General features: G+C 47.0%; 1 protein-coding gene across 2 annotated transcripts in view; it reads right to left on the bottom strand.

Moving 5' to 3' along the window:
• The window catches only part of Grik4 (glutamate ionotropic receptor kainate type subunit 4), a 464,253-nt gene that overhangs the window by 55,365 nt on the left and 388,705 nt on the right, over positions 1–20,183 (bottom strand). The gene's annotated exons all lie outside the window — the stretch shown is intronic.

Below are 20,183 nucleotides of genomic sequence, written 5' to 3' on the forward strand. Positions count from 1 at the left end.
TTACATGGGTCCAGGGGAATTGAACCTGGGTCCTTTGGTTTTGCAGGCAAGCACCTTAACCACTAAGCCATCTCTCCAGCCCCGCTTTGAACCTTAGGCTCACATTCTAGGGTCATATAATTATAGGCTACTTACTAGATCTCTCTGTGCCTTAGTTTCCCCATGTGGAACATGGGGACGGCAACGACATATGTTTTGTAAGACTGTTGTGAAGATTAAATGAACAAATTGTGGAGAGTACCCGGGTCAGCAACTGCAGCACAGGAAACACCACATGAGTTGGTAGATTCTGTTGCAACTGAAAGTTCAATTTCATTTAAGAAAAACATGACTGCTTTAGAAAATTCAATGTAGCCTTTGAAGAGTGCAAAGAAATCTCATGATAATGATTGAGAAATCAATACGCCACACAGCGTTTATGTCATAGCAACGTGAAGAAGAGACAGAATTGAGAGTTTGGGTCTTAGAGGGAGGATTTTTGTTTTTCATAGGAAGAGGAGTATGGAGAGGTGTAAACTTGCCTTCCTCACCTCATCACAGAGATGGCCATTGTCATCACCCCTGGTTTTCTGAAGGACAGCCACCAATTCATACATCACACAGGGCAGACACAGAACCTGTTTGAGATTTCAGGATGAGGTACTCATGTCCACTCCAGCCTCTTCTTTACTGATCCCACTTCCAGCCCACATGCCAATGCCATCACCAATAAGCGTTAGCTGAGAGGTACTAAATTCCCACTGTGGGCACCCCCTTGCTGCTGGTGTCCTGTGCCCAACTGGTTATGGTCTGGGGGGCACAGCATAGGGCTCCAATGGTGGAGCAAGGCTCACTGTCCCCCCAAGGAGCTCCTATCTGCAGGCCTGACTGCAAGCAGGACCTGGCCTGCGCTGACCACAGCAGCCTCCCACCCGCCGCAGGCTGCAGGCTCCAGGACCAGGGCAGGACTGCGTAGAGCACAGGCGGGCAGGCTCCTGCAGGCAGCTTCTGCCTCGGTGGGGATCTGGCAGGACCGCCCACTCGCGGTACCATCTTTCATTTTCCCTCCGCTCTTGTCAGCCCTGTAATTAGGAATGGTGTGATTCACTGGCCTGTTGTTATTAAGACTGTTTTTATTGGGTGAAATAAAGTATCACCAACTGTCATGAGTACTTCTGACAGCCGCAGAGAACCTCCAGAGGCGGCTCAGGGGCCCCTTGCTTTCTCCCAGCCAGCAAGCTCCTTCCAACTGCTTCCTGTGCCAGCTTGTCTCCACACCACAAGGGGAGCAATGACCTGACCCATTAGATCCACACGAGGAGGGTTGCTGCCCTGTGCTCGTGTTAGACTGGCCCACGCACACATGGGAATATTGAGAAGGGTAACAGGGCATTTTTCCAGAGGCCTCTGTGGTCTTCAGGAGAAGAGAACCGAGACATCGTCGTAGGCACTTGTTTTTGCTGCCTCTCTCCTTGGATGAGCAAGTGTATCTGGTCACCTTCAGAGACCGTATCTCACCTTATCCACACAGCTCATGTCCCTGTCAATAACTAACATCATAACAGTTTCTGTTCACAGGTTGTACTTGAGCCCCACAATCACGTCAGAGGTCATTGGAAGTCTACTTAGAGTCAAGAAGAATGAGGCCCTACAAAGCTGTGTGGAGTGAACTTTGGGCATGGCTGCCTTAGGATGGGGAGAGGGAGCTCAGAATAAGACAGGGAAGGGCTGCGGTGGGTGAGGATAAGGGTATCTTTGGGGTGCAAACAACTACAGTGATTACACAGGCAGTTTTCTTGTCATAATCCTCAAGCTGACTCATGGTTGTACCCTTTTCTACATGTCTAGTTCAGTAAGAAAAAAATTAAGGTCACAAAACTTGTCCAAGACAAGTGTAACACAAACACCCCCCCCCCAGCTGTATGGGATAAAGGCAGGGGAGACACTCAGAGATTGGGCTGATGCAGGGGACCAACCCGGAGACCTCACAGGCGAGAACAGCAAGCACAGACCAAGTGTGTCTCCTGGGCACCTCTGCTCAACATCTGAGTGGCTCCTAACCCAAGCAGAGGTTGACCATCAGGGAGCTGAACAGGATTTGTGTTTGCACTGTAATGGAGAAAGTTCAAATTACTCACCTGGTCCAAACACCTGAAAAAGTAAAGACCCTGGGGAGCCAGTTCTGCCTGCCCTGAACATCAGGCAAAGCCCAGGACAACCTGGCCTCTCTGTTTCAAGCCACGGACACATTCTAGACCCTGCCACCCCATCCTGGAGAGGTCTTAGAACCCAGAGAATGGGGGTCCAGTTCATCCCAGATTCTCCAATGATGGTCACTGTGATGTGTGGCATGTCCCTCTATCGTGTCTGACAACAGGGCAGAGAACAGATAAAGGCCCTAGGCTTAAGTTCACCTTGGCTAGATGTGTGACCTTGGGTGAGTAACTAAGACTTGATGAACTTGTTTCTTCACTAGTAATGTGTGCACGGAGTTGCTGTGTGGTTTACATGGTCAACGTACAAGGTCCAGTACCCACCAGTGCTTAATAAACAACCACTGCTCTCATTCGGGAGCCGGCTGGCTTCCTTCTTTGTCCACCCTGTGCATGCTAACTAAGGATGTAGCCTCTGCTTCTGAGCCACCCTGGCCTGTCTGGGAGGGTTTCCAGAGGCAAGGCCTGCTTCCTGATTCCCTTCCAGAGTTCTGACGCTTCACTGTCGGCCAGAGTGACCCAGCCTGCAGGTATGCCACACCTGAAGACCACGATATACCTGCTGTCTTCATCTCCCAACTGTATGCCACTGAGTGCACCCCCTCCTGGAAGCCACATTCTACTGTCACCTGGGACACAGCAGGTTACTTAGGTTGCCTCCTGGATTTGAGTAGATGCCTGTCTGGCAACAGCCAACAGTGCCTTTCTCAGCAGCTCAACAACATGCTGCTATCTCAAAGGTCCAAGTCTCCCTTCTGCTGCCTCAATAGGGGCTGGGAAGACAAATATGAGGACCTGAATTCAGAGCCTGAGTACCCATGTAAAATTCTACACATGGTGCTGTGCACCTTGAATCCCAGCACAGAGACGGAATCTCTGGGATTTACTTGCTGGCTCCTTGGCAGAGTAGGTGAGCTCTAGGTTGAGTGAGAGACTTCACCTCAAAGAATAAAGTGGGGAGAAACTAAAGAAGTTCCCTGCCATTGACCTCTGGCCTCCACACACATGCAAACACAGGTACCCACATGCATACATGTGCCACATATATACAAACATGCATACACATAGCATGCACACTACATACATATGCACAAAAATAGCAAAAAAAAAAAAAAAAAAACCTGATGTGATGGGGCCTATGTGAGGGCTCTGGAAAATAAGGAATTAGTCCAGAGGCCTGAGCCTGGCTGAACAGCATGGGCTCTTGGACGGTTGCCTTGGTGGCTGTCAACATAGCCGTTGGCACTATGGAGCCGAGCCTGTTTGCACACTGAGGCAGAGTGGGACATCAGGTGCTCCTGATGAGCTGGTGGACAGCAAGCAAAATGGCATACGAATCAGTCTCCTGGAGCATATCATGATTCTGGCTGGGGAACAATGAGCCCAGGAGGCCAGCAGACCTTCTTGCCAGAGATGTCCAGAGGACAGGGCAAGAGACACATTTGGGATTCATGGAGAAGTGAGGATGAGGAAGGCCTGCCTGCTGGAAGAAAGCCACAGCATGAAGATACCTCCCCATGGGGAGAAGAAACATGGTACACTTGGGAAAGCTCTGAATAGCAGTTAGAACATAGCATACAGTGGTCTGAGTTTAAATCCTCATTCTGTCATTTCTCACCCAGGTGGCCTTGGAGAAGCTACTTAACCTCTGAGCGTTGGTTTTCTGACCCCGAAATGGAGGACAGTAATACTTCACCTTGTAAGGTTGTTTAGAGATTAAATGAGAAAATATTTGCAAATCAGCATTGGCAGTGTGTAAGGCTTGTGCTAATGTGTCCATAACTACCCGCAGAATGACTTCTAGCCAAGATACAGGCAAAAGGACACAGTGGGAGCCACAAGAGGCTAAGCACAGCATGGGGCAGTCATGGGGAAGGTGACTCTGAATTCCAGATGAGGATCCCAGCATCTGCTACACCATGTCCAGGCTGTGGTCCCTCCTCCACAACATTCACAGTCAAGAAAGTAAAGCCAGAAGCTTTATGGAGCAGGTTTATTCTAAAGGTGTCGGGAATACAGATGTGCATATAGTGAGCCTGGGGAGACACTCAGGCCAAGTACAACTTAGAGTGTAAGTACAACTGTGGCTGGGAAACAAAATAGGAGCTAAACCTAACTAACTCTGGCCCTCTTACCAATAGGGAGAGTGAAAATGAGGTGGAGGTGAATATTGTTTCTTCAGATCCTACTGTGGAGCCAAGACTGGAGACAAGATACAGGAAGAGTGCATAGATGCTGAGCCTTCTATGGGAGGGTAACCTTCACAAAACAACCAACTCTTGAAGCCCCAACACACTGCATACCACTGTGCCTTCCTTGTTACTAGTCAGAGGTTGCTGGAAAGCCAATAGCTGATATTAAAACTGCAGCTATCTATTCAGGCTCTATATGCCTTGGTGGCAAATGCTGTAATGATTAATTATCCTATATATGCCTTCACAATGCATCCATTCACTCTTCTACCTAACCATCTATCAATTGATCTTTCCACAAATCCCACTTCTACCCATCCATCCATCCATCCATCCATCCATCCATCCATCCATCCACTCTTCAATCCATTTATCCATTCATCTACCCACCCATCTATCCATCCATCCATCCAATAATTTCTAAGTACTATTGAATGCTAGGGCCTGTACCAGATGGTACCAGTAGAGGCATCCATAAGACAGATGTGGTTCCTGATCTCACGGAACTTACATTCTAGGGAGAAGAGACAGATTTAAAAAAAAAAAAAAAAACAATAGTCCCATAATTCAAGGTGATGTTATATGGTAATAATTTCTTTGAAGGAAGATGAAACGGGTTGAAATGGGGTGCTAGGGGTTCAGGAAAGTCCTTATAAGCCCTAAACCCTAGGTTCATGTCCACTTCCATATTTATTTATTTATTTATGAGAGAAAGAGAAGGCATGCCAGGGCTTCCAGCTGCAAATAAACTCCAGACACATGCCCTACCTAGTGCATTTGGCTTTCGTGGGTACTAGAAAATTGAACCTGAGTCCTTGGGCTTCATAGGCAAGTGCCTTATCCACTGAGCCATCTCTCCAGCCACTTATGTCTATTTCTTAAAAAAAAATATTTTATTTTTATTTATTTATTTGGCAGAGAAAGAGAGAATGAGAATGAATGGGCAAGCTAGGACTTCTAGCCACTACAAACAAACTCCAGTTGCATGTGCCCCCTTATGCATCTGGCTAACGTGGGTCCTGGGGAATTGAACCTGGGTCCTTTGGCTTTGCAGGCAAATGCCTTAACCACTAAGCCATCCCTCCAGCCCCCATTGTGTCTACTTTTAATCAAAGAATTGAATAAGACTAAAAAGGATAATTATGAAATTATTGTACTTATTTAGGGAACTAAAGAACCAAGGAAAGGAAAATTGAATATACCCCATGGCCCGAGAGCTCATGAGGAGGGTCTGAACAAACCTTGGAGAGGACAGAAAAGAAAGTACAGAGAGCTCCTGCCACATGGAGAGTAGGAGGGGTAAAGAGCCCTTGTGGGGAGTAGGGTCTAGGGAGCCCTCCCCCGACCCCGCCGAAAGAGAAGAAAGTCCCTAGAAGCTGAAGGTTCACCAGTGGTCAGGCAACCCAGAGAGAGAGAGAAAGAGCAATTGCCCTCCCCTGCTAAAACATATTTATAACCTTATGGTGGTTGGTTACACCTCTGGCTTAGGTGAAGCAGCTGACTGGTCTGGGCTAGAGGCTGGCTCTGGAGGAAGCCAGCTATGACACCAAGTTCTAGGATCTGAGCTTGACCAACCACAATGTCAGGATTCTAAAAAACGTCTCCCTAGCAGGGAGGGGCTCAGATATGGAAAACAGGTCTAGAGAACTAGGCAAGAGATCATCCTTTGATCAGATCATCCTTTGATCTCTAGCAAGTACAGACCTTCATGAATTTTCAGAGGCCCAGTCACCCTAATCGCCTATCAAAGCTACCTGACTCCCTCTCAAGGTTAATGCAGCACAGAGTGATGTTAGGTCAAGACAGGCTCCCAAAAATGGAGTCACGAGGACAGCAGGAGGGCAACAGAGATATAAGGAAGTGGGTCATCCACATTCCTCAAGGAACTACCTACATTATCCATTCCTTGCTTAACAATGCCTCGGGTCATGATTTCCTGCCCCCTTATCTTGTAGGTCACCTGCTCACTATTCTGGTCTCACACCCTGGCTATTTGAAATGGCAAATGTAAAGAACAAAGGAGTTCTTTTCCCTTCCTGACCTTCCCTAACCTGAACAGCCCTATGAAGCCCAATATCTGGAATCTTAGGTTGGCTGTACTCTACTCTTGAGAGTCAGTCCTGGCAGCTCATGTTTTTCCTGAATGAAAGCTTTCACCTTTGCCTCAGAGTGGTCTCCGTGGTCTTGGTCACTCCTGGGCCTTACAAGTGATTGGGTCAGGAGCAGGTGGAACATGGTGAGTGAATGCTGGGAGACACAGGTCCTGGTGGGCTCTTGATCAGCTCTTCCTGATGTACAGAACAGTGGTGATATTATGTCAGGATATGGGAGGGGGCAGGTTCTGTTAATTTAACAGACAAATGAACAAATGGTAGCCCAGGAAGATTCGCATGCTAATTTCAGACTCAGAGACAGACCCTGACTCTTAATGATTTTCTCTAAGCCCAAGAAGACATTCTACCTTTGTAACAAAATGTTATCTAACAAGAGATGGATGGCCCAGACACTTCCATCCCTGAAGATTTCTGCTCCTGTGTCTCCTTTACCTGTAGGGGGCAAGAAGAAGGGGTTGGAACAGCATGGCAGGTGTCTACTACTACATATAGCCTCAGAGGATTTCTGGGCCTCACTACTGTAGCACTGAGCTTGGGCACACGGCACATCTACTTAGTGTTGTAAGTTATACTATCCTAGTCTCTGGACATGAGAAGGAACTGGCCCAAGTCAGCCCTAAGAGAAGGACTTGGGTCCAAATAAGAACATTACATGGTGGGAGCAGGCAGATATGGATATGCATGTGTTTGGGGATGGATGGTGGAATTAAGCTTCAAATCGGGAGAGAAAAGCATAACCTAACATGGGGGGGGGGGGGAAGAGGAGAGTGAATAGCCACTGAGTCTACAAAGAGACCTAGATTTCATTTTTTTTCTCACAATAACCCAGGGCTAGGTGCACTGTCATTTCCATTTTGAAGATGAAGTGAATGGACTTAGGAGACACTGGATAATTGTTATGATTTAGATACTCAAGTGTTTCTTGTAGGCTTGTGTATTTGAAAATCTGGTGGTGCTGTTTTTGGAGGTGGTGGAACCTTTGGAACATGTGGTCTAGCTGGCAGAAGTGGGTTGCTGTGGGCCTGGATTTGCCTCGGGTTCTGGACCAAACTCTTAGCTTCTTGATCTGCCAGGGTGTGAGAAGCTCTGTCCACATGCCTGCACACACTCCCGCACAGCACACACTCATGCACACACTCCTGCTGTCCTGGGGCTACCCCATGATGCCTTTCCCCTTGACAAACTGAAATCACTCTAACCCATGAACCCAATTAAATCCTGCCTCAAGGAGCTTTTGTCGGGATGTTTTGTCACAGCAATGAGTAGAGTCACTAACATACACAGCTGCTAACTGACAAAGACAGGATTTGTACTGTGGCCAGCAGGGCGGGGAGGTGGTGTGAGGACAGGGTGGACGGTCCTACTATCTCACTATCACCTGTTGCTGATTACTCTGGAACAGAACCTGGGCCTGTCTCTACCCTCTTGCTGGCCTTCCTCACCCGCCTTTCTGACTTGCCACAGCTATGCCATCTACTCATTATTCTGTCTACAGTAACTCTTCCCATATACTATGCATGACTGACTTTCATACCCATGTACCATACAAAACCAGGAGTCAGCCTGCAGTCTTCCTTACCCCTCCCTTCCCTGTTCTGTCCCTCATTTAATGACCAATCCCCATTCATTTTATCTCTGAAATGTCTGCTGAATCCATTACCACCACATCATTCAAAACTTTCTATTCTTTCTCACCCCATCCATCCACTCCATTACACTGGGTACCAGGGCGTCTCAAGCTCAGCTGGTTGAGGGACCAGCAGTTCTCCAACTCAGGTTTGCATCAGAATCACCTAGAAGGTCTGTAAAATTATAGATTCAGGTCCCCTCCCTGAGTTTCTGGTTTAGTAAGTCTAGATGGGGCACCAGAATTTCTGGTACAAGAGCCACACTTTGAGAACCACTTCTCTAGAACTTATTTCCTCACAGAAAATGGAATCATATCTTCCCTTACTGGAACTCCAGTGACTGTCCATGACCTTTAGGACACAGTCCTATCTACTTTCCAAGGTCTACAATGATCTTCACAAGCTGGAGTACACTTACCTCCTCAGCATCTCCCCAAGCTACTGATGCCCCTTCAGCCTCAGACGGGGGAGCCCTGCACTATTCACGCTCCTCAAGTGCATCCCATATTTCAGACTCTACAGTTTCCTTCCTCACAGCTCCTTCCAGCCTGCTGCTTGTCATTTTTGTTCATGTCCATCAAGGCCCAACTGACAGTTACTTCCCTTGGAGGCATCCTAGTGTATTAGAATGATGGTGGACCTCAATGTCAGACAGACTTGGCTTTGAATTTCAGATCAATCACTTATTAGCTAAGTGACCTAGGGTAGTCTCTCTGGTAAGTGAAAATTAACCTCAGCTTCATTATGTGAGTAATAATATTTATATTGTAAAATTGTTGTGTGGAGAGGAAATGATGTGTAATAAATGCCCAGCAGGTAGTAGGTACTCAATAAACAACAGCTATGATTTTCATTAGCTCTGCTTGAAAGCCTACCTGGCTTCTTCAAGCTTAATGACCTCCTTTTTTTCTCTGAGCCCATAAATTTGGTACACAATCCCATTTTGCATATATCCCATGCAATGGTCTTATATTGTTTTTACACACTGGGCCTCATGCCCAGTAGAATTGGGATTATTGTATGAATAATGATAATAAGAAAAGACTCTCCTGCCGGATCTCTGGACACCCAGTGTCACAAGCTATAGGTATTTTCCCAGGAAGAAAATCTACTACAGATGATTATGACTCTACCACATAGCACCCTTGGTGAGCAATGATGGCTGGGTTTCAGATCTCCCTTTGAACAACACACAACCTGCACCACTGTACTTCAAGAGTCTATGTAGATAGACTGTAGAGTTCTGTGAAAATCAACCTGAAGCCACAGTGCCACAGCCAAGGTTGAGCCAATGTATCTAGGGGAAGGAAATACTGATCGACCAAGGACCGAAGTATGTGAGCAGGATGAATAGAGTCCTTGCCTGAGGAACAAGAGCCTTACTCTTAGGGAGAAGGGTAGTGTAAGAAGTACCCTTAGCGACCTTGGTGACTCAGGCTTGGGGAATAATCAGAGTTGAGTTCCTAAAAACTGGGAGGTGAATGAGAATGTCCTTCAGAGACTGAGGCAGAGGCTAAGACCCTGTTTGCCGAATAGAGATGTTGAAAGCATTTGTGGCATCACATTACAGCCTGGTGCACAGTAGAGCCAGTATATGGCTGGCACCCTCACCTTTGTGGTGGAAATTTGGACCAGAGCATCCTTAGAAGACATTGCAATATAGTCTGCAGGTTCCTTCTCTGTCCTGACCCAGATCATTTCCCCTCTACCTATCTCTTCTGCCTGACAGTAAGCCATTGCTTAGAAGGCTTTCAGGTGCCTTAATTAACACATTCTCATTTCCTCTGCAGACCCCTCACTCCTCTCAACAGCTGGCACTCAGTGGGGAAGGCGGAAATAATCCGGGTGAAGAGAGTGTTCTAACGAATTTCCCAGGCTGCTCCAGACACCCCTGGGGTTTGGAGGAGTTCCCAGTCTGAAACTGCTGAGATAGCTCTAAACCTAACTGAACTGCCAGCCCCTTGAGATTCCTCCTAGCAACAGCAACAGCAGGAAAGAACCATCTCTGGACTGCCGGTGAGACTGAGGCCTCTTCCTGAATCTGGGGCTGTCTGCCTCTGGGCCTTGAGCTCCATGATCCCAGAGAAGGACTAGGCTCAGCCTGCTCTCTGGGACAGGAGGAAAATTCCAGCCCTCTCCATTCACAGGTGGGATGACAATGTCATTCTTCAATCCTGCCCAGATTGGGCTACCCTGACATGTAGTTACACCTGGGCATATTTCATTTATATGTTTCTACTTCCCCTACTTCCATACCACCTCATCTCTAAGCTTCCAAAGACAGAACCAAATCTGACCTGTCCTTTACCTCACCCCCCCCCCCCGCCCCACCAGCATAGTGAAGGACACTTGGGTGTTAAATCACTGTCTGCTGACTGGTCCATGGAAGTTTGGGAGTCTCAGTCCTGACTGTTGGGTTGATCTAAACCTGCTGGGGGACAGTCTTCCTCTACTGATGCGTGAGTATGTATTTCATGGCACCTGACACCTTGTCCTGCAGATTCAACAGATTTTTGTTTTGTTGTGTTTTCTTTCTTCCCCTTCCCTTCCTTCCTTCCTTCCTTCCTTCCTTCCTTCCTTCCTTCCTTCCTTCCTTCCTTCCTTCCTTCCTTTCCTTCTTTTTTTTTTTTTTTTTGAGTTATGGTCTTGCTCTAGCCCAGGCTGACCTGTACTTCACTATGTCGTCTCAGGGTAGTCTTGAACTCACAGCACTCTTCCTACCTCTGCCTCCTGAGTGCTGGAACTAAAGGCATGAGCCACCATGCCCAGCCAGTGAAATTTTTATTGACGCTTTACTATGTGTCAGGCACCATGTCTGGAACATTAGGAGGCCACATGATCAAAGTTCCGAGCTTCCCATGAAGGAGCCACCAGTCTTCTCTATGAATCCATCCCTGGTCCTTATTCAGAGGTCATTGCTGCCCTCCAGCCTCCACTACAGTGCTTCTACACAACACTCACTCTGTACAACCTTCTGGAAAAGTGATTTCCACAGGCATCGGTCTTCCCTTCTAGCTGCAAAGTTCCCAGGGGAAAAGGATCTAGTTTCAAGTTCCAGTGCTTACAGGATTCACTCTTCAGGGCTCTATTTCCTTAGTTAGTAATAGGGATGTGGGCATACAACCCACTGTATTAGTTGTTTTTCTCATTGTTATGACAACATACCTGACAGGAAAAACGATTTAAAGGAGGAGGGTCTATTTTGGCTCATGGTCTCAGAGGGCAGAGTCCCCCATGGGAGGAAGGCATGGTGGCAAGAGTGAGAACACTGCTTCTCACCTTAGGATTGACCAGGAAGCAGACAACGGGACCAGAAGGAGGGGTGGGCCATAAACTTCTCAGACCCCGTACCTCAAAGGTCCCACAAGCACCCAAGACAACACCACCAGCTGGGAATGAAGCATGGGAGATATTTCACATTAACTAACTTTCCACACACAAGGGGTTAAAGACATAAATGTCATGTAAATGTCCTTCTCAACCTGGCCCTTGAGAGTTGCCTCACTTACTCTCATTCTCCAGGAACAGCCTTTTCCTTCCTCCCCATTCTTCTAGCAAGAACATGCAGAGGACAGAAAAACCTCAGCCTAAGTCATTCTCTGTGGCAGCCACAAGTCCTCCCACGTCACTGGGTGCAGCGGGAAGAACACGAGATGGGGTCTGAAGAGGATGTGAGTCCGGATGCGGGTTGATTTCCAAGCCTCCATGTCATCTGTGAAACAGGGTAACAATTCCTACCTCTTGCCACATACGGATAGACAGAATACTGAGCAAGACCTCCTAGTTGGTGTCTGGCCCTATCAAAAGCTTTCAGCCCTTCTCATTTTATCCTTTCCTTCCTCATGATCTGCTTTGAGCTGGAATGAGATGGGACTTCAGTTTGTTCCTTGGCAATTCCAAAGGAAGCGAGGGAAAGGAGACAATCTAGAAGCCCATGGCTGGGCTTCCACAGAAAGCAGTGACCATGAAGCAAGTTATTGGCAGGCTTCACACGGTGGTAGGCTGTGGCTCTGGAGGCCCCACTGGGACCTTCTGTAGAGCAGACCCTTCACTCCTGAAGGGGTAGGAGTCAGGACAGTCCAGGGCAGAGGTGGCAGCCATGCAGTCATCTCAAGAGAAAGGGAAGTACAGAGTCACAAATTGCTTTCATTGGCTTTTGGTCGGGTGGGTTTGAAAGGACTTGACAGCCCAAAAAGAACCACTAGAAAACTCAATAAGGCAGTGTTGTGAAGAGAGAGATGGATAAAGGAGAAAAAGAAAAGGTGGTTGTGGCCCAAGACACAGTCCAAGTCTCTGGCCCTTTCATTCCCGAGCACAGCTGTCTGTGGTAATGAGGCACAGCAGATGGATGTCCTCCCTTTCAGGTCTCCGTGGCTTACAAGCAGGGGTCACATTTGGCACACTTTACCTCAGGAAGCATTCCAAAAGGGACCTCTCTGGACTGAGCAGCCTGTTTCTCTTCCCCTGAGAGGCACAACATTTATGTGAAAGAGAAACCCACCTGCCACACACACTCACTAGGTACCAGATCTAGCTAAGCACTGAAATGCCTCTACTGTAGACATCAGTCGTGGGCATCCTTGCCATTGCTTAGATGATCTTTCTAGATCATTACACAGCTGTGTAATGAGTGGACTTGTATCTCATTTTTCTTAGCCCACAACCACCATTACTCCTGCCAGAGTAACCTCGGGACCAAAGCCAGTTGGTCACTCCCCTCTCTGAATGGGGCACACTGACCACCTGCTCTTCAATAGCTTCCAACAGCTCTTGGGACCTAGTTTAAATATCCAAATACATAAATTCAATCTCAGCTGGCTCCTGAATACAGCCCTGTTTCTAAGCTTGATTGCAGCTGTACAGAGCCAACAGCATTGCACCACAAGGATCTCAGCATCCACCAATCCGCCACTCCCAATGCGTCCTTTTCTACCAAGATGAGCCGTGCTGGGCCTCAGTGCCAGAGTCCCTTCTTAGTGGAGAGGTATTTTCCAAGACATCCAGTGGAGGCCTGAAACCATGCATAGGCCTGAACCCTGTAATTGAATATTTTATCCATCTTCACTAAGCATTGATTACAGTGTGACTTTAACTTGCAGTTTGAAATGCAAAAAAGCAAAACTTAGTCTAAATTTCCATTTTCTTCTTCACAATTGCTTTGATAGAGGACTCATTCTTGCCACAGATCTTAGCAACCATAGAACACAGTATTGTTACCCTGATTAAGTTGAGCACTTTGACCTGCTCACTTAAAGGAAGTTTTCTATAAAAGGCCTTTCCTTGACACAGCGGAAGCGCCTGTATCATTATTCTTGTGCTTTGTTAAGTCACAAAGGACAGCTCAGATACACGCACTGTCATTCCAATAACCCACGAGACAGCTCAGTGTTCATGGCAGCGTATGCAATACCCAGTCAATGGGCGAAGGTAGGTGAAGCCGGCTGGGAGGTTTTCATCATGTTGTTCATGATGGTACACAGTTTAAAATGAACCGCTTTGTTTCTATAATTTTCCATTTTCTACCATAAGATCATAGCTGACTATGGGCATCCGAAACCACGGGCAGTGAAACTTCAGACAAGGGCTGACTCTCCTGCTCCCGTGTCGTTTCCCTCGCCAGCCCTTCCCTGCTCTCGTTCATAGTTTGCCTGTTGGACCCCCATCATTCGCTGCTCCCATCAGTTGGATCAAGTCCCTAAACTGCTTTGGGACTCAGGTTCCTCCTTTGTTCATTTGGCTATTGTGAGGATTTGGTCAACCTAGTCAAGTTCTTAAAATACTGTCTAGGTCATATTAAACACAAAACAAATGTCAGTCCTTTCTGTTCTTATTATTAGCATCATTTTATTTCATTTCATTTATTTATTTGAGACAGAGAGAGAGATAGGAAGATACAGAGAGAATAAGTGCACCAGTGCCTCTAGCCACTGCAAATAAACTCCAGATGCCTGTGCCGTCTTGTGCACCTGGCTTTACATGGGTACTGGGGAATCGAGCCTGGATCCTTAGGCTTTATAGGCAAGTGCCTTAACCACTGAGCCCCGAAACTTTTATAACTATTAATAACAGACCATGAGTCACACTCCACAGTGATTCCTGGCTTTTCTGAATGCTTCTTTGAGTAGATCCCCAACTCCTTCCAGGTAATTCCTCCTACTTAAGCAGTGCTTGTTTGGAATGAGGCACTTAGATGGATGGATGAATCATGGGATTATAACTGAAGGCCATCCTCCTGAATTAAATAAATGCCCCGAGCAAGCCTTCCCAAGGAAGGGAAAACAAAGTGCTCCCTCCCACTATGACTGCAGCATGGGGAATGAGGAAAGAGAAGAACACTCCTCAGAGTCCCTGCTCCAGTCTCTTTATTTTAAAGAATGCTGAGTAAATGCCTGTGACCTATTTGCAGTTAAAATAGTCTCTGGCCTCAAGGTGAAAAGTGATCCCAGAAGATTAGTTGAAGTTTTTTAGTTCAGCAAAATGTCTTTGGACAATCTTCCTAGTGGATTGAGGCCACGGACAAGCCACCTACCCAGGTCTCTGGCCGAGACCCTTCCCAAGAAGGAAAACAGAATGAAGCACTTCAGCTTCATTTATACTCCATTCATCAAAATGTCACTGGTAAGAGCTATTTGATGTCCCAGGCTTATGAGCCTTGAATCTAAGCCTTGCAAAGCTCTTTTCTCTTTGAACTTAAATGTGCCATTCTGCCAACATGGCCGAATGCCAATGGGGTGCTTAGTTCTGAACCATGAAGCTACATGTGGGCCCCCTCTCCTGAATGTGCTTGCCTTTCTCTAAGCAAGCCCTGAGGATGGCTGACTGGGGCGAAATGACTCCAGACCCAAAGGCTCTCAATCGGCCACTTTCAACTTTCCTCCTCAAACTCAGCCCCAGCAGGAGAAGCTAGTTAATTAATTTCACTCACATAAATCCATGTGTGGCTTTTTTTCTTTTTGCTCCACTCATATTCCCCAGATATATGTAAAATCCATGCAAGGATGATTTTCACACATACACAGGCAACAGGCTTAAATTCCTTCCACAACTAATGGACCATGTGAACCCACGCTGTCTTGCATAAGCAAGTGACAACAGACCAAATGCTCTAGCCATGTCACTAGCGACCACTCTGTGCCTCTGTCCCTTTCTCCATATCACTGAGACACAGAGGCAGCTTCTAGACCCTTCACTGCCTCATCCAAGGATGCTGTAGTGAGCCCTAAGGCCCTCAAGTGGGATCACTTTGATGTCGGACTTTCCCCTCTGAGACTGGTTTCAGCTTATGTTATTTAGGAGTACATGGGTACTCAGCACCTCTTACCTGTGGCCTGGTATATCAGAAAGGACATCAGAACCATTGCTACTGGGCTAGACTGTTTGTCCCTGAATTCGTTTGGTTCAAAGAACTTTTTGTCAACATTCTGATTTCTGCACTAGAAGATGGCTTTGTACAAACTGCATGACAGTGATCTATTAAAGGCAGCTCTGTTCCTCCCTGAAGGGAGTTCAGTACTGTTGCTTTGGTGGCTGGACGATGCACTCATGGTGTTCCTACTGCCCTGAACCTCCATGTCACCTCACTCCATGTGCCTTGAGCTGCTGTGATGTGGGGACACATAGGACCTCTTGGTACCCAAGCCTACACAGGCTTACTGGCTTGAGGCAGGTAGCCAGGGCTCATAACTCAGGATCACACCCACTTGCCAGATCAGCCCACCAGATGTGCCCTGCACTTCACCCTGTCATGAGTGCCTTGGGATCTAACTTCTTTGATGGCTGCAGAGGTCCTGATACACAGCCCAACGTAGTGGGAGAGTGATGCTGTCCTAGGACGTGAACTTCCCCCACTGAGCCCTGCGACTCACAGATGCTATGAAGCATTGGCTAAGCAACAGCTTTGTCCGGCCCAGTAGACTAGAGTACCAGCTGTGCTGGGCACAGGGCTGTGCGTAGCCAGCGCTCTCATATCCCGGACACATGCTCTACCTCTTTGCTGCCACCATCCTCTTGTCCTTCACTTGTGCTTCCCGAGCATTGCCATCTCTGCTTGGCTTCTGTTTTCAAGAGTCTGGCTCATGACAGTCACCACAGACAAATGCTCTGGTACATGCATGCATGTTATTTTAAACTATAGTTTAGCTGTGTATGCGTGCAAGTGTGCATGAATGCTTGGTATGGACATGGGTAGTATGTGAGTGCGTGTTCACATGTGTGTGGAAGTCAGAGGTCAGAACAGGTGTTTTCTGCTCTGCATTCCATCTTGTTTACTGATACAGGGTTTCTTATTGAACCCAGAGCTTGCCCATCCAGCCAGTCTAGCTAGCCAGTTTGCCCTGAGGATTCGTCCATCTCTGCCTCCTGAGTTCCAGGACTACCGCCACCCCTGGCATTTGCGTGGGTGCCGGAGATCTGAACTCAAGCCTACATGCTGACATGGCAGGTGCTTTTCCAGACTTATCCATCATGCTGTCACCCTGCTGACTCTTGACACAAGGTCCTTTCCAGATGAATACTGGGTGGTGAAGGGACAGGAGGGAAGGGCAAGAACATTCTGCTAGAAAGTGGATGCTCTGAAATTTTCATCCTAGGTCCATCTGACATCAAGATCTGTGCTCTCCAGGGACTGGGGGTGGAGCTTAGGAGACCCACTCCTCCCAGAATAGCTACTGGGTGTGGGGGAATCATGTTCTGCAATGGTGTAGCCACTTGTATGGATGCTGTCCTACTCCAGCAATTAACCTCCTATCCATACTCATACAGGCACCCTAATTTAACTAACCCTAATTTAACACACTGGGTCATTAAAAGAAAGACATGAAAGTAGAAAGGGGATTAGTCAGGAGGAAAGGGTTTAGCTGGAGGAAGGTAAAAGAGGGTAGTGGGAATGAATATGATCAAAACGCATTATATACATGCATGAAATTGTCAAAATACAAAAATAAAATTAAAAAGAAAGACTTGTGCTCTCTCTGATCACAAGCACTGAAGTCATATGGGCCACGCTTAACATCTGGCTGTGAACTTGCTACTGTATCACTTTACTTAACCCTTCTGAGCTTTCACTTCCTCATCTATATAACAGATAAGACTAGATGGCCTGTAAGGTTTCTTGGGGACCCTCTGCTGTTATAGCCTCTGGGACATCCTGGTACAACTTGGAGAAAGGGTTCTCAAGGATGGATAAAGGCCTAGGACTCCTGTGTCCTAAGGGAACATTTTGGCTGGTAAGACAAAACTTCAAAGTGGGCATCACCTCTACCTGCCCAGGGCCACCCCAGTGGCAGACAATATTCTATCTGAAAGCTCTTCCCCATTTCCCAGGCAGCTCCTACTCATTCTCTAGAAGACAGCTCAGACATGTCCCTAAGGAAGCCATCCTTCCTTGACCCCCCTGCCTCTCCAAACCACACTTGTTCCCAGAAGCTCCTTCATAAAGTCTTACCCTCCTGCTGACCTTGGACTTACTACAGTTCACAATTATGCACAGATGTGATTGTTCATTGCTATCTGTCTCACTCCCTAGTCTGAAAGATCCATGAGGGCTGAACCTGTTGATTCTGTTCCCACTTATCTCCAACATCTAGAAGAGTGGAGGGTGTTTAATAGTTACTGATATACGGGGATAGTTAAATAATAACATGTCTCTAAGTTTTGATGATATCTACACGGTAGTGATTTCATTGAAATATGAGTTGGAGTGGATTGTAAGGTTTGATTTCCCAAGTTGCCTGGTATGTAGCTGCATGTCCTTCAGTCTCAGGCTCCTCTCCCTCCCCAGCCAACCTCTGTCTGTCACAGCTCATTAGGGGGCTAATAAGAAGATGGCTCCACCATCCCTGAAGTCACCCAGCCAGGCACCAGGCAGCCTGAGGGGGCTGAAAAGCTAGGCTCAAGGTGAATGAGGACATCAGTGTCAGAGGCAAGGGAAAGGCCTAGCACTACAGCCTGCTGTGGGTTAACTGCTGAGCTGAGCCTAAAAAAGGAACTCCAAAAAGGAATGTTCCAGGAGGGTCTGCCACAGAAGCCCCAATTGCATTTCTTTTTCTTTCTTTCTTTTTCTTTCTTTCTTTCTTTCTTTCTTTCTTTCTTTCTTTCTTTCTTTCTTTCTTTTTGTTGGTTTTTCGAGGTAGGGTTTCACTTTAGCTCAGGCTGACCTGGAATTCACTATGTCATCTCAGGGTGGCCTTGAACTCACAGCAATCCTCCTACCTCTGCCTCCCAAGTGCCGGGATAAAGGCGTGCACCACCATGCCCAGCTTCCCAATTGCATTTCTGCATATGCATGCTCATATGGGGATCCCAGCCTCAAAGACCCAGGGGCCCTGCTGAAGCCCCATCCTCCGGCTGCAGTCTGTGAACAAGGCCTCGCTTACCTTTGCATGTATATATGTGTAGTGTGTGATGAGTGCATGTGTGTGTCTGTATTCATAGGCATGTAGGCACACATATGTGTGGCTGCACATGCATACACATCCATGTGTAGACTAGACATCAATGCATGTCAGGTGTCTTCCTCTGACACTTCTCCACCTTATTTTCATGAGATAAGGCCTTGTACTGAACCTAGAACTCAATCAAGTAAGACTAGCAGCCAGTAAGCCCTGAAGGTCCTCCTGTGTCTGCCTTTCCAGTTGTGCCAGTGTTAGAGGTGCATGTCACCACATCTGGCACTTCATGTGGGTGCTGGCATCTGAACCCAGGTTCTCATGCTTGCATGGTAAGCATTTTACCCACAGAGCCATTTCCCCTATCCCCAGGTCTCACTTTGGAATCCACATACCTGGACTTCAGTCCCTCTGGGTAGTCCACAGTTCCCTGCACAAGAGTTGCTATTTACCTCACTTGGTCACTGCAGATGCTATCTATGCCGCCAGACTAGTCCCTGGGCATCCTCCTTCCTCAACTCTGAAACATATATTCAATAGGTCTCACCTATATAAAGTTAATTCTTCAAAATGCATCGACACGGACTGTTTTTTTTAATACCCCTAGTAATAGTTATACCCTTGAAGACAGGGATTAAAAAGTGTTATCTCATATCCCTAGTTTGGTACCTAGAGAGGATTAAAGTCATTCATAGTCATAGGTTCAGCAATGGTGATATACTCTGAAAAATGATGTGTTAAGCAATCGAATCATGGTGCAAACACCATAGAGTGCTTATACAAAACAAGACAGCTATGACATCACCATTCAGTACAATCTTAGGGGACTATCATCATATATTCAGCCTGTCATGGGCAGGGACATTACTGTTCAGCACATGATTATAGCTCAGTAAGTGAGAGGATCTGAGCTTGAGTCAGATGATGTGGCTCTTAAGAAGCCATTAAGCATTCTGAGCTTCACGTTGCTTGTGTGTGAGGTGGGGTAACAAGTAGCAGGAAGGTATATTCAAAGATGACTAGAGATGCCGCAGGGAAAGTGCTTTGCACGTCTGCACATACTGTGGTGGGGGCTGGGAAAGCACAAGGAGGGAAAGGGGCTTGCCCAAGGTCCATGAGAACTAAGATCTGTGCTCTCTGCATTGGGTCCTTGTCACCTGCCCTGGTCATTATAACTAGGTTGTTGAAACATGGACAGTGAACTAGCAATGACTTGGTTTCTGTAGTTGTTAACAGTGTGCATAAGGAAAAGAAGAGATTTCTCTCCAGACAAACTTCACTTCAACCTAGCAGAAGACTGACATTCCATGATGCTCACCGGAATTCTAATCAAGTCTCCCACTCACCCTGAAAATCGACAGCACACCCAACGTGCACCTTGGCTGTTGGTCTGTAAAAGCGCATTTGCAGTGGGAAGAGCATATGAAAAGTAACAAGTTAACCTGCACTCTGATCCCCTCGTCTGATACTGCAGCCTCTTCCCTTGTTATTTATTCACCCTCTCCCTTGACAGCATCAAAGTCAGCTGATGTGCGCGTGCCCTGCTCTCCCTGTGCTAGCTTTGCAATGGTGTCAGTGAGCAACAAAGTCATCAGTGTAAATAAACAAAAGATCTAGATTACCCAAAATTATAACCCGGACTCTCAAATCAACTCACTCCAGTAGTGAGCTG

The sequence above is a fragment of the Jaculus jaculus genome, chromosome 3, assembly GCF_020740685.1.
Source record: "Jaculus jaculus isolate mJacJac1 chromosome 3, mJacJac1.mat.Y.cur, whole genome shotgun sequence".
Classification (NCBI taxonomy): domain Eukaryota; kingdom Metazoa; phylum Chordata; class Mammalia; order Rodentia; family Dipodidae; genus Jaculus; species Jaculus jaculus.